Source organism: Amblyomma mixtum, chromosome 3 (genome assembly GCF_055824585.1).
Source record: "Amblyomma mixtum isolate Tamu chromosome 3, ASM5582458v1, whole genome shotgun sequence".
NCBI lineage: Eukaryota > Metazoa > Arthropoda > Arachnida > Ixodida > Ixodidae > Amblyomma > Amblyomma mixtum.
This window is the reverse complement of record NC_143014.1, coordinates 69,766,942-69,781,872: the sequence shown is the minus strand read 5'-3', so window position 1 is coordinate 69,781,872 and position 14,931 is coordinate 69,766,942. Positions and strand designations below refer to the sequence as shown.

Here is a 14,931-nt window from a genome sequence, read left to right as displayed (position 1 = left end):
GCAGTGCAACAGAAACGTCGTACGTAAAAATAACAGTTTTTTTCGTTGTAAATGTGCACAGTTAAGTAATATTAACTCACTCATCAGCCGAGATCGAAAATTAGAGCTTTACTTAACCCACACACTTTTTGTTCGCGACATGCCTGCCGCGACCGCTGGGTACACAAAAAAGCTTTGCGGTTTTCTCAATGTTTGCCGACGCTAACCGCGGCGGCAGTTAATTGTCACGCTTCGTCAGACCTATTGAGCGGCGCGAGCGCAGCACGCGCTGGGATAGCATGCTGTGGAACCCCGCGCGCGCGGCCGGTGCGGGCTGCGGACCACGCCGCGACACCAGCAGCAGCGAAAGGGCCCCAGTGACCCACTTACTATCTGCGGCGAAGTCGGCCGGGAAAAGTGGCTCCCTCTCTGGACGACCGGCGAAGTGAGCAGGCGGCCGAGAACGTGCGCTGGGCTGTCGGCGGCCGGCAATGCTGTGGCCGCGATAGGGACGCCGGTGGGGCTCTCTGTGGCGATGACAGGACGTCGTCGACTCGAGCTGCGGGAGCGAGATGCGAGGCCAGCAGCCGGCTCGGTGCGCGCTACTCGCAGTCAACGTGGCCCCTCGGCGCCGGGCGCAGGAGCGACTGCATCCTCGGGCCCCGTGTTTATCGCGCTCGGGGGCCTCACGCGCACTCCGCGGGAGAAGGTCCAATCAGAAGGCGGCTCGCCAGGAAAAAACTCGTATTGAACAATCGGAGGCAGTGAGACTCCTCGCTCCGCGCTTCTCCAACGCATGCGTGCTGGCGCTCTCTCTCATTCAGGCGCTCGCCTCCTCCTCCTCTTCTTCCCCCTCTCCTTCCAAGGCACTCTGGGCCGCGGTGGCACCGGCGCGGCTGCCACCCGCACAGCACCTGGCGCGCTGACACCGGGCGCCCCGCTGCCACCACATTGCGGACCAATGTGCCTCAGCACCACGGAAAAAGATGCGCGAGCACTTTTAATTTCAGTGCTGGTATGTTTTTGTAAAGACGGTGTTTTTAATCATTATCCGTGGCTTGCGGAAATTTCGTAAATAAAGGAAATTTACAATAGGAAGAAGTTCAGGGTTGGTCCGAAATAAAAACCTTGATGGAGCTGAATATAAAAAAAAAAAAGATTCCCCCTCGGCCTACAACTTTCTAGGACACATCTACGCGAGCGGCCGACAAAGTGTGCCCGCGTGCACGCACCCCGGCGCTCCGTGAAAGCGGCGAAAAGCCCTTCTGCTCAGGCGCGCAATGCTTAAACGCACGTGCTGCCGTGCGTCGGCGGCATCTGGCACGCGTTCCTCGCCCGACATGTGAACGTGCCTCCTTTTCGCGCAATCTATTTTTGTATTTGCCGGCATACTATCTGTGCCTCTAAAGCTTCGTGTCAAATCACTGTTGCGGAATGAATGAGTCGTTATTCAACCCTGTAACGAAACAAGCTTTATCGTTTTATTTTCCTCATTTTTGTGATTTGTACGATTGCCCGAAGCAAAAATGATTCTTTATTCAGACGGAAGCACACAAGTTGTTCTAAGCAAATTTCTTGAACACACTGCTTTTCCATGTGTCCGTGGACTCATTAGACCTTCTTTTCTTCGAACTTCACGTCCCTAACAATAGTTTCCGTGTTTATTTTGTGCATCCTCGACGACAGCCATACATATACATATATCATGTGTCTTATTAGCGTGGTCGACGTAAATTATTCATGAAATCTGTAGCCAAATAAGTTCCAATGAGACCGCTTTTATGTTTAACGCCATAATGTTAAACTTCTGTAAAGTACTAAGTTATAACGCGAAAAATCTTGGAAACATTTCACAGAGAGAGAAAGAACAGTCGGACGACTTCCTGGCATGCCATCAGCTTGTTCGATAATAAGTGGCAGTAATTAATGCTTAACTCTTTTTCATAATGTGGACCAGTCTTCAAGAGGCGTGCCACAGGTTTTCAAGAAACTCCATATAGAAGGTAGACAGCAGTGCCGTGTGGGGACGCTCCCAGATCATGCGTGCACTGGGTAAGCAGTCCGCACAATGGAGGCACGAATGCTATTCTAGGAGGTCCTGTATGTGTTGGATATGGAGTGTGTGAATTAACGCACCGCGTACAATAACGTCCTCTTTGCGCGCAAAGTTTGCAAGGAACTGAGCCAAAGCCGTAGTCAGCCTCCACAACACCTTAAGAATGGCTGTTCTTAATTTGTGCACTTGTCTGCGGTGCTCGCGTGGGCCGTAAGATTATGGGACGGAGGGTTACGGATTACTTTCGATGCGGAGAGCGCGTGCATTGTTGAGCTCGCTCTGTATTGTGATGGCCTTGTATTCTTTGAATTGTTCCGTGCAGTCGAAGGCGACAGGCTGTATATTGGTCAACGGGAAAGTGTAAATTTGGAGGCAGATTAACCTCGCCGGCAGTATCTACAGCTCTGTGTACCACCGGACATCACGGCAACGGCTAATAGCAAAATCTCCCTAGCATGCAACTTGCTTGTCATGTGTTCATACGTCAGAGAGTTTAAAGCCTTTACGCTGCTTTCATAACTTGGAAGGGCAAATTACACTAACTTAAGGCATTTTGAAACAATGATGGTGGCCTTCTCTCTTTCCATTCAAACCTTTAACTAATATTTCTACCCTGAGTAAATTAACATTGTGTAGTATTGCTGAAGATTTAATGTAAAAATTCTCAAAACTTGCCTATATTGAACATGCAAATCGTACGGTGAAGGATAAGGTTCAATAACTAATAATAGCAAGCATAAATCATATGTACACATAATATTTGATATAAATTTGCGTTATCATTAAAAAAACTGTGAAAAACAGAGATTTAATAACATTTCTAAAGATTGCGCTGTCCTCATAGACGCACTGTCAATTAATTTCCGCCTGGAATGTCTAAACAAATATCATAGTAATGTACGCATCAACCTTACAATCAACAGTTATTGGGTCCAGAAATTTCTTTTTTCGCTTGAATTTCTCAGCATAAATGTGAAAGAAGCACTTGCTGCTCGTTGAACATAAACCAAAAAGCGCAATGCTTGAGATGTGTGGAAGACTTACTTGGTTTTATTATTCGAAATATAAGTGAATTTATATTTAACACTGTAAAAAATGTACAAAAATACAAACGAATACAAAACATCATCAATTGCTCTTGGGTTGGCGACAACTAGAAGCTGTTAAAATCTATGGCACCAGTTCTTCAAAGGCGTAAGATAAATAATTTTAAATGAAAGTGGGGCAAATCTGTAAAAGCAAATCTAAGCACCCCCCACCCCTTGCCAAATTATAAACGTCTCATCCACTGCTTAACCCGTCACTATCGTGCCCTTATCAGCCCTAAATTTTCATGTAGTTTTTCCCCTTTAACACTTTTGCGCTCTTCGCTTTTATCTCACATGTTATATCAAATCGCTCTTCTCCTATAGTGAGGCTACTGGGATGGAATATTAATCTTTTTATTTTTTCTGTCTACCACACAACTTTTAAAGATAGCTTTTTTGCAGTGCAGAAAAGGCTTACAGACAAAGCACGCTTTACAGGGAGGTAATCTGAAAGCGACCGCGCCTGGTCTGAGCGAGCCGGGAGAAAAGTAAAAGGCGCCACATGGTCAGCAACAATGTTTTGTAGCGTGAGCTACAGTGGCCACAGTCTCGCCGTTTCGCGTGCTCCCTCCGTCGACCATACTGCGCATGCGCGAGGAGCGAGTGACGTCAGTGCGCACAGCTGGCGCGCCTCGCCGTGCGCATTCGCCGTCGCAGAGCCACGTGACGTCACTGCTCACACTACGTATATCCTGGCATAGCAGAGCTAAGCCACTGCCAACTTTTTAAAGCAGCACAACTAAGGATATAATTGTTGAGAGCTCCAAATGCTTTCCTCGAAGGACTTCATGCGCGTGAGCCAGAGCTTAAATACCGAACTCACGCGCAGAATGAACGGCCTTTTTTTTTTCTCAAAAATTTTCTTAAAATGGGGAAGTTCGTAATTATATGCGGTAAAATATTCTGAAAAAATTTGATAGGTAAAACGGGACAGAATGTAGGCTGTTGGAATATATACCTCAGCCAAAAGAAACAAGCTCTTCAGCACGGTTTTCATGCTCGGAAGAATAGTCAACAGCTTTTATCTGAAGCCGGCACAGATAATCGGACAGCGGCCCATAATTACGCCAGAATAAAGAACAACTAGAGTTCACTCCAGTCAAACTGACATAATTCGGCAAGTCCTTACTCTGGCTGACTGAACAGACAAGAAACCCTTTGCGACAGGGCGTGGTTTCTGTTGGTTCTCGGGTTCCTTGCGGAACATTTTATTGCCTCGTCCTTCTGTACTACGAGGTAAGCTAATCTTTAGACTCAAGCAATTACGCTTTACATTATTGTGTTGTTATTTTACTGTTCAGAATAGGGAACCTGCTAGCATTTGTCAACATCATCAGGGGACAGCGTGCTAAATGAAATTGATAAGTTTGTTGAAAGAGGGAACAAATTATTCGTTTTCGATTTGGTAGCAAAGCTACACTATTCGTTTTTGATTCGGCTTGAAAAAAAAAAATACCTTTCGCACACTACTAAAGATTCAGAATTTTACTAATCCGTTCTACGTACGATACTTATGAGTGACAAGTGCACTTTTTCCTGCTTTGTAACCTGTTTCCCTCTTGACTTATGTTATCCAAAAGTTACTTTAGTCTTCAGGAGAGACAGGACCAAAAACTTCGCCGTTTTATACAAACTTGTTGCTCCCGTTCTTAATGGAGGGACCTGTACATAGTAATGAGTAAAGCATAATGCATCAAAAGCAAATAAAACGATAACAAACAAAAAATAGTGGACAAAAGTATTAGCAAACTAAGGATAACCCAAATCAAAACAAGCATGAACGAACAAAATATAGGTAGAAAAATTCAAAGATAAAGCAAATAGTAGAGAATAAAAACAATACGAGAACGAAATACATAAGTGCACTGAGCTGAAATGCGAGGTAGTAGCCTTAGGAAGGGTGGCTATGAATAATTCAGCAAGTGCCTGAGTGAGAGGCCTGGAAAATAAAAGATCGATATGAGCCTTTGAACAAACTCACAGGTAAGCTTCACTTAATGTCAAGAGGTATGCCGTTTCAACCTTTAACTGACCTGAATACAAAAGTGAAGATGCCCTAAAATTAGAGCGGACTTTTCAGAGGTGGAAGTTACTATCTGATGTGAGCCTTGTATCATTATTTGAACCTTGCCGATATATGAACTGAAGAAGACTACCTCAAAAAGCCTATAAGACTGCATGCATGAAAGCCTACATGCAAAATGCCTGAATTATACGTAATTGGGTTGGGACTCGGAAGAATATTACGTGGTTGAATAAACGCGGAAACAGTGACACCATGCGGAAATAAAGCAATAATGCGTAGAACATGGTTTTGTAGTTGTTGGCGCAGTTGTTGGCGCAGGAGGGCTCGAGTACATCGTTTCGCGCGCCTCTCCTATCGAGCCACCCTAGGCGAGCTTACGGCGCCGACACGTGACGCGAACTGAGAACGAAAGGTGTGCAGGTTCTGCCATTCCAAAGATGCGTGTCGCTCTCTAAGCTGTCTGTCTTCCCCCTTGCCCACGTGGCGCGGCGACAGTTCATCAAAGCGAATAGATACATGCACTACGATGGGTGTTCTTTGATGGGTCACAGTGGTCTGATTTATCGTGGCGAACAGCAACTGACTTTTCAGTTTTTGCAAACCACTGGCTTCATTTTTTCTTCTTTTTTTGGAGCAAAAGAAAAAGAAGGAAATCAAAAGAGTGGCGGAGTGCTATAAAAAAAGTATACTAGCCGTGAAGGAAGGTGTAAGCGAAAGACAACGAAAACAGTTCGCGGAACTCACCCCTAATCACGTAACAAATGTCAAGGGTTCCAAAGAGCGAACGCGTCGGTAGTGTTTAAGCGGTATACTTACTGCTCACCGTAAAGAAAGAAGCTGTAATTTCAAACTATAAACTGCATGAAGTATGTTCCGCAAATCAAAGAAAAAAAAATGAACGGCCATGAAAGCACAGAGAACGGCACACATCGTTAGAATAACAGTATCTTGTCCTTTCTGTTCCCGTGCGTCACATGTCGGCGCCGTGAGCTGGCGTCACAACGCCCTCAGGCCACCCATCATGGACTGCAAGTTTTTCTGAGCGCTATAACACGTGTACGAGTTTGTAACATATAAGAAAACTTTGTTTGAGCTGTATGCACTGAGATGTTGCGCATAAAAACATATTTAAAAAAAAAGTCATTTTGCGTTGCTTAATAATCGGTGTCTCTGTGGTGTTCTTGAACCAATCTAGCACTGTTCTCTCGATTGTAAATATGCGATATTGTTCTGCCATCTTCTACACGAGTCTTTTAAGAAGCGGATAAATTTTAACACTAATATTCAGCAATGACTTACCACGTTTTCCTTTGTTGATGTGCCCCTCAGCATGTCCTTCCTTAGAGCATTGTACAGCCTGTGAAAAACCTATGTTTCGGGCCACAGATGCGAGTCTGTGTTCTTACTTTAGCCAGGTGATTGTTTGCGTTTTAGAAATGTAAGACAAAACTAGCTTCAAACCAGAATTGCGGTCCCTCTTGATAACTTGATCAATCTTACCTCTATCCCAGCGTTCTGCCATGCTTAGTGTTTCATGTCACCCCACCAGTCATGTTGTCATAGTTCTAGCGCGTAAAATTATTCCAGGGTATTAAATGCCACGCCAGAAACAAAGCGCTAAAGAGCATAATTCCAAAGATAGCACGACGTTCTTGGAACTAAAAGGTTGACGGTTCGATTCTGTAGTTGATTAAAACCATCGTTTTCCATACTTTTCTTTTTTTTTCTTTATTATCTCGTGACCATGAAGGGACCGTTTGCAGTACAGAGTACGCGAGACACTGGAACCTTCTGTGAGAACTTAGTTGAAACACGAAAATGATCTTCAGTTACCCCTGTCGTGTGCTAGCCGCGGGCCACTGTATCACGCAAAAATTGCTTATCTTATCTCCCCCCATAACCTTCTGCTGCCTCCCGGTAAGTTTTCCTATCCTTGAAATCAGTCCATTTCTCCTTAACTGCAGCTAGAAGATCATCAACTAGCTTTCTCTTCTAATCCAAGCTGCGCTTTTTATCGCTCATAATGTTACTCGTTCCATTTTATTTTCCATGCTTCGCTGCGCCGTCCTCAATCTCATTTCAAGTCTTTCCGTTGGGTTACAAATTCCGGCTCCCCAAGTAAGTTCTGGCAGAATGCATCATTTATGTACCTCCCTCTTGAGAGGTGCTGGAAACTTGCCGTTTATATCTTGAGAGTGCCTGCCAGATCCACTCCAGCGCTCTCATTCTCCTGCTAGTTTCGTTCTCATAGTTAGGTTCTGTGGTAACTGCGTGGCCCAGATGTGCTTCATCACTGCCTCCAGCAGGGTGTCGAACCGGAACCGAACCTGAACCCGAAACCGGAACCGAACCCGAATTTTTGCCCGGAACTGGAACCGAACCGAACCCAAATTTTTTTCGCCATCTTGGAACTGAACCCGAACCGGAACGATTGAAAGGAACCGTTCCGAACCGTTTCGGGACTCTGTTAAGCCGCACATTTTGTGCAAGACGGCGTACTTTTTTTTCTTTTGTTTTTTCAGACCAAACGGCATATGCCAGCGCGTAGATTTACCCAGCGCAAGCTGTTGGCGCTATGGAGTGAGGAAATGACATCCAGTCGAAATGGCATCCAGTTCAACAAAAAACTGCAAGAAGTCTCGTGTCTAGGAAGAAAGCTAATTGGCGTTTCCGCAATGTGCTTTTGGTAATTCTAAATTATTTTACGCCAGATTGACGTGAAATGTTGGATTTTATATTGTCCCCCTTTCACATGCTTACGTACAGCTTTACTCGAATTGTTAGCACAGCTTTAACTCGTAAAGCACTGAGTGAGAATGGTTTCCTTTTCTTTGTGTCGAGTACCATAAATATGTGAAGCATAGGCGCAATGACCCAATCACGTTGTGCAACATTTACTTTCTGAGGCATTCCTTGTCTCAGATAGCAGATAATGAATAAGATCCCTCACGATGGCTCAGTGGCTGTGGTGCTCGGCTGCTAATGTCAAGGTCGCGAGTTCGATACCGGTGGCGAGGTCGCATTTTGATAGCGACGAAATGCAAAAATGCGTGTGTGCTGTGCGATGTGAGTGCACTTTGAGGAATCCCAGCTGGTCTACGCTAATCTGGAGCCCTCCACTACAGCGTTCCTGATAGATTGGTTTTGTGGGGTTTAACGTCCCAAAGCGACTAGGGCTATGAGAGACGCCGTAGTGAAGGGCTCCGGAAATTTCGACCACCTGGGGTTCTTTAACGTGCACTGACATCGCACAGCACACGGGCCTCTAGAATTTCTCCTCCAAAGAAATTCTAGCCGCCGCGGCCAGGATCGAACCCGCGTCTTTTGGGTCAGCAGCCGAGCACCATAGCCACTGAGCCACCGCGGCGGCTTGTTCCTGATAGACTCCGCGCTGCTTTGACTCGTTAGAACACACATAATACTATTATTACAAAACAAAGAAATATACATATGCGCTTTCTTTTTAAAGAATCCGAACATTCTTTGTTGCACGCGACGGAAATAAGCAATGAAAGGCGGGCATGTAGCAGCGGTACGATACTTAGAAAAAAAAATAGTGATTACACAAAGAGGCAATGCGGAAATACATGCGCTCGTTGAGATGTGATAAACGCCTAGAAAGGTGCTACTGAAATGAAATGTAACTGTGATGAAGTGATTTTCTGTTATGTCGATGCATTGAAATTGTTTTGCTTATATAAAAAAAATACCAATCGCTAGCGGGCAGCTTCGTCACGCTGTTCTCAGACTGCTGCATCTTGAATTCTCTGACGTGCGGCTTATATCTTCCTCTCTGCAGCACATGAGGGAAGCCATCAATAACCGAAACCAAGGAGCATAGAGGATGTACTTTTTTAAAAATAACTGGTGGTGCTCATCAATAGGAGCTTAAAAAGTAAATGTTTTTCACGATAACTGACTAAACTGAAGAAAAAAAAAGAAACATGCCGCCAATAGGATCCGAACCCTTGACCTCCGAATTTTGCGTCCGGTGCTCTGCCAACTGAGCTACGGCGACGATTTTTTTATTTATTGCATGGAAATAGTGCCGACAAGGAAAATCGAAGTAAGCCCATGCCACAAAACACCAGGCTGTGTAAAACGAGCCCACTACACCCCTGCACATCCCCACCTCCCTAAACATCAGAAGTCTGAGAGGCACACCCATGCATCTAGACAGGGTAGCCAGCAAAGCGGCCCTTCCGGGGCAACATATACTCCCCTCACCAAAGCGCACTGCTCACGGAACAAAGATTTCAATGACCGCGGTGATTCGGCGGCGATCAACCATACGGCTCTTGAGACTAAACGGTCAATCACACGGCAAAACACAGTTTTTCTCCACTACAAAAAACGGGTACTAATCCATGTGATTTGAATGCCCTTCTCAAGTGTACGTTCGCCGTAATTATGTCCCAGAAGAACGTAGCATCACTGCACAGAATAAAACAATGGTCTTTGTCGCATTGAGCAGGCGGCAATTTACCGTCCATGACACAAACATCTCCTCAGCATGATGTAATGCCTTGACAGGCAGCGTCGGTGTGTGAAGTTTAGAGCAGAACGTTTCAGCAGCAGAAGAAATAAATGTACATTCGCTTAACACGTTTTAAAGCACTGGTGTTAAGGAACTCCAGAAAAGGTTGCCGGTGCAACAGTACAGGAAACAAATACCCCGTAAGTACTGGAGTCGTCTGCCTTCTGTGGAGGCTATACAGAAAAGCGCACAGTGAGGAAATTTAAGGTGTCTGCCTACTTCCGCGCTGCGGCGGCGATTGTCTTATATTTTTGGCTTTCGGGGGTACTTATGTGTAGTGCAACCGAACCATGAGAGTGTTCACCAGCGCCACCCTCGTCACTAGCAGCGAACGCAATGCGTCTTCTTTTTCCGAGACTGCCACATAAAAACCGCGGTCGAACGGTGAGGGCGGGAGCTTTGCGAGAACCCTCGCTTCGGCTTGTTAGTGTCTGAGGAGAGAGGCTTAAGGTTGGTTCACATGCAAGCGAATGGGCAAGTCAGCGGCGCGTCCCAGCGAAAATTTCCAACTTATTGGAATCTCGCCGCTCACCACCACGACGACTCAAAGACAAGTTTTTGCACCACAGCGGCAGGATTCGCTAACGTTTTCGCGTTCTTTTGTGGAACGATTTGCGACGGAACACGTGCAGCATTCACAGCATTCAACCTGAGGTAGATCGGCTGCAGGTAGATGGGGCATTTTAGACCGCGGCTATTATGCGCCCGTTCCCCAGTTGCGCGTCGCAGTCGGCGTAGTCGGCGTAGCCGGTTGTCCAAGTAGCAGAGCCACGGGAATACCCCAAGAGTGGCTAGCAGCATAATACGCCACATGCCAGGTAGCGTGTGATGAGTTGCGCTTAAACTTCGCCTTACCGACAATTGCAACCGTCTGTAAATTTTTTGCCAGTGAGTACCCGGACGTACGCGCCCACCGAATTGTGCACGCGTGTGCATACACATGCTTAAGCGCACGCATGCATGGACACACACACACGCACACGCACACACACACCACGGAAATTTTTGAATTTTTGAGAAAGGAGACTAAACTGCTAACGCAGTAAAGAAAAACAACCACATACAATACTCTAACGCTGAGTGGGAACCGAGCCAGTGGCGGCGGCCGCAACAGAGAAGCTTCGTTTACTGATGCGTTAGGCTACTCGGCCATCTTCGAAGATTCTTTTTATTGTTGCCGCATGAAATATCGGAACCTCCCTGACCTCGTCTTACCTTACTGGAATGGGTCGAATTCCGCGACCTCGGCATACGGCCTCATGCCACTATCACTCCCTTGCTCTGCCCGCACATAAAAATTCCTGACTGCGCACACGTCAAGAAAAGGCGATCAGTCTGGAGGTTGAACTTCCCCAGCATGTACATTCTGAGCTGAAACGAACTGTTCTCTGAACAGTGACCTCGCCGAAAGTGACGATTGTGCGTTGTTTATCAAGCATACAGCTTATTCACACGATAAGCAGTCTTATTAACAGGAAAAGTTCACACGGAATTCCGGTGTCCTTCATTACTGGCACAAATCTTATAGTGTGAGGCATGACCTCAATGTCCTTTTTAAGAGGCTGCTGAAGTGAGCTATGTCTCAAACGAGCGTCACAAATAATTGCGTTGTTCAATAGTTTCTCCTTGCTTGCAGATGTAGCAATTCTCTGATCATGGCACAAACGTCCTCTTGGCTCGATGGCATGTCCTAACGCGTATGGTCGACGTTTGAAGTCTAAGAAAGGTTTCTGGGGCCTATTGAATGTACATCCTCTGAACTCGTCTTAATATAAGGTTGTCAGGAAAGGCTAGGTAAGGCTGCACGTAGAGGAAGAAGTGACCGATCAGGAGCTTTGTCAGCTGCATTCTCGAGAATCCGTGCAGGCATTGTAAAGAAAAGCGAATATTTAGGAAATCGAGAGTGTCATCACAAAATTCCCTCACGACTATGTACATAAAAGACAGATGAGCATTTAGTCACGTAATAAGCACAGATGCCAGGAAGCGGTGGTTTTCGGTTTCGGAAAATAAAAATCATGAAACAGGTTAGTGGACAAAAACTCCACGAAACACTCACCATCTGTATCAAGGTAGCATGAAATCCTGTCCACGCATGGGCTGCCTTTGAAAACGTCCCAGAAAAGTAACAAAAATTCTATTTAACGAATTTACGGTCCTCCTCCCGCAATGCACCAATTGCAGCATTGTCACAACGCAACGTCGCATTGAAGACGTCACAAGTTTGTGTCCCTGTATACAGACACGAAGTGCCCTCAACAAGCCAGCTTTTTTATCATATTCTTTTCATCAGAGCAAGAGACGGCGACGACATCAGCATAGGCCAAAATCTTAATTTTACACTGTACTAGCGACAAGCCACGATTAGCTGTGTTTTTGAAGAAACTGAGCTATAGGTGGTCGAGATATATAAGGCGAGTTACAAAGGCGATGTAGAGCAGGTGATGAAAATAAAATATTTTTGGTAAACTCTCTAGATATATGCTGCAGGTGTGCCAGAGTTGGGGGTGACTGGCAAGCCGCTTTTGGGGTGACAAAGATGTCTTGGCTGTATATACCTGCAAATACAAGGCGACTTCCGCTCATAGCGGGCGCATGCAACGGTCCTGACGGCGCTCGAGCGCTTAAGCATTTTGCGGCGGAGAAATTCCCAATTGACACGAGCTTCAACAGAAACCTATTACTCGCCTGACGGGGACTCCGAAACTGCTGAAGCTGAAAAGTTTAATAGATGAAAAATCCATCAGCTTTTTTTTATGTATCTCATCAGATAGAGTCTAGTTCACATGGCCGGTGTACACTAATTCTGAGTTCATTTGATTTCGCGGCTCTTGCGTAAATTTAAATCTTTTTGCCGCGGACAGTAAAACATCTCGCATTGAGCAAATTTTGCAGTGTTGATTTATATGCTGATTTCACAAAGAAAAGTAAACAGCAAAACAAGGTTGAATAAAAACCAACGTTCAGAATTTTTTATAGTCTGAACCCGTTTGAACCCGTTTGAACCGGTTCGGCGCTATCCGGAGCGGTTCGAACCGGAACGGAATGTCGCTCCGGAGCCGAACCCGGAACTGAACCCGAAAGGCGTGAACCCGAACCTGAACCGAACCCGAAAAAATTCCGGTTCGACACCCTGGCCTCCAGTACTTCACTATTTGTCGTAACAATTTTTTTATTTGACAGCGACAGCTGTTAAGTGCCCGTTCCTTGGTTTTGCGTCGTAGTCGTAGTCGCAGCAGCCGCATAAGCTCCTGCAATCATTGCTTTAACTGCCACCTGCCACGGTGGGTAGAGAGAGATACAAATGGACGGAAAGGCAGGGAGGTTAACCAGGCGATGCCCAGCAGGATACCGAGAGCGTAGGAAGGCGTAACAGGGACGTGGTTACCGCGGGAACTAACAGAAAGATGTTTCCCGTGGAAAGAGGAAGGTATGGCGAGTGCGTAAGGAGCAAGCGGAGGGTACCTATCTCGGTATCTACGATTTATTAAGTAACTGGGCCCAACTGCAACAATTTAGGATGGCCACAACGGCAGGTATAGGTTTGATTAGAGACAGGCGGTGGAAATCACCCCTTGCCCTTTCAAGTATTCGCAATACATCGTGCTACACAGAAAACTCGATAGCCCCCTCCCCCCCTCCTCCCCCATTTTTCTTTTTTTAGAGAGAGAAATTGTCATTGACGCGGCAGTCGTTCCTCAAGATGGATTCATGAGTGTATCTGCAGTAGGATGTCAAAATTCAGTGCGTTCGTTATTTGCCTTGCCCACGAGCGGAAGCTTGAAATAATATTCCAATAATATTAGAGAAACAAAAAAGCTCCGAGCAGTGCCTTAAACAATTACAAACATGAAATAGATGACGTTAAACTGTGTATGAACATGTGACCTGCATCGTCTATTACAAAGCTACAATAGCCGAACAAAAAAAAAAGGTAAGACTAGTTTTAACTGAAACAATAGCAATATAACATTTCAATCTATCAAGATATAAATCGCTCCATCAATTCAACTCTGTTTATTTGCTGACACGAGGAACAAAGTGCTGGAACACGAAGCTGCATAAAAAAGCAACTAATAATACCATCTACAACAAGGCATTAAGACAGCCCTGCTATTGTTGCTGAAATCTTAAAGCCCTGAAATCCCCCCTGCTCATGGACTCTTTCGTGCGCCGAGCCTAACGAGCGGCTTATGCAAAGTGATGGAGATGAATGACGCCAGGATTCATTCGGGGCGTGATGAGAGAGGAGTGTTCTCAAAGTTCCTGACTGTCTTTCGTAACCGTAGATGCACAATGATGCAATTATGAACACCGTCACATAAGTTGAGCTGGCGCACAGCCGTGGTAATATCACGGCTATGCGTGCATATCACGCGTACATTGGACACTGTCAGTGACATTCATGTCCTACTCAGTTTACTGGACCTTGGTGTGAGTGGAAGACCGCTACGCTGGATTTCTAACCTTTCAAGCGACAGGAAAACAACGACCGAAGAAAAAAGGGCAGAACATGGCCTCATGCACGATGTGCCGCAGGGCACAGTGCTGATCTATTTTCTTGAGCAAAATCATCTCTCGCGTATCAGCAGCTGGCCTAGCGCGAGCGCTCCGTCCTGCGGCACTTCCCGCTCACCGTCGTCTCCTACGTGGCACATATCAGTGCTTTCGCACTCAATCGAATGTAGTAAGCATTCTGTGGAGTTCTTAGTTTCCGCGCTGCAGGAACAAGGTACAAGCCGCATATATAAAGCGTTTTCAGGCGTCCGCCAAAACCGCCAATATCTGCCAAATTATGAATTTTGGAAAGGAGATAAAGAGCCCTATGGCTTCTTTTGACCCCTACAATAGAGTTTTCTGCTGAAGGGGTAATTAGGAAGCGACACATGATGATATTTGCGACTCAACAGTTCGCACTTTACGTCACATACAAACGGCTTTTCGTTTTCGCGTTGTATTTCTTCCAGAATGCGGAGGCTAAAAATCGGGCGATATTTTTTGAGTTCAAATTCGCGTACAAATAAAGTTCTTCAGCGAAAATTTCCAAAAGTCGAATTTATTCGGGTCGTTTTTTTCTAGCTAAAGACGCTCGTTTTTGGGCGGGAAACAAAATTCCCTATTTTTTGCTCAGTATTTATTTATTTATTTATTTATTTATTTATTTATTTATTTATTTATTTATTTATTTATTTATTTATTTATTTATTTATTTATTTATTTATTTATTTATTTATTTATTTATTTA

General features: G+C 45.4%; 1 protein-coding gene across 1 annotated transcript in view; it reads right to left on the bottom strand.

Annotated features, from left to right (window-relative positions):
* LOC149350533 (uncharacterized) overlaps positions 1-674 on the bottom strand; it is a 189,202-nt gene extending 188,528 nt beyond the window's left edge. The window contains exon 1 of the mRNA XM_089579575.1: positions 370-674. The gene's annotated coding sequence lies outside the window, so the exon portion shown is untranslated. The remainder of the gene's footprint in view (positions 1-369) is intronic.
* Between the last annotated feature and the right edge of the window lie 14,257 nt (positions 675-14,931).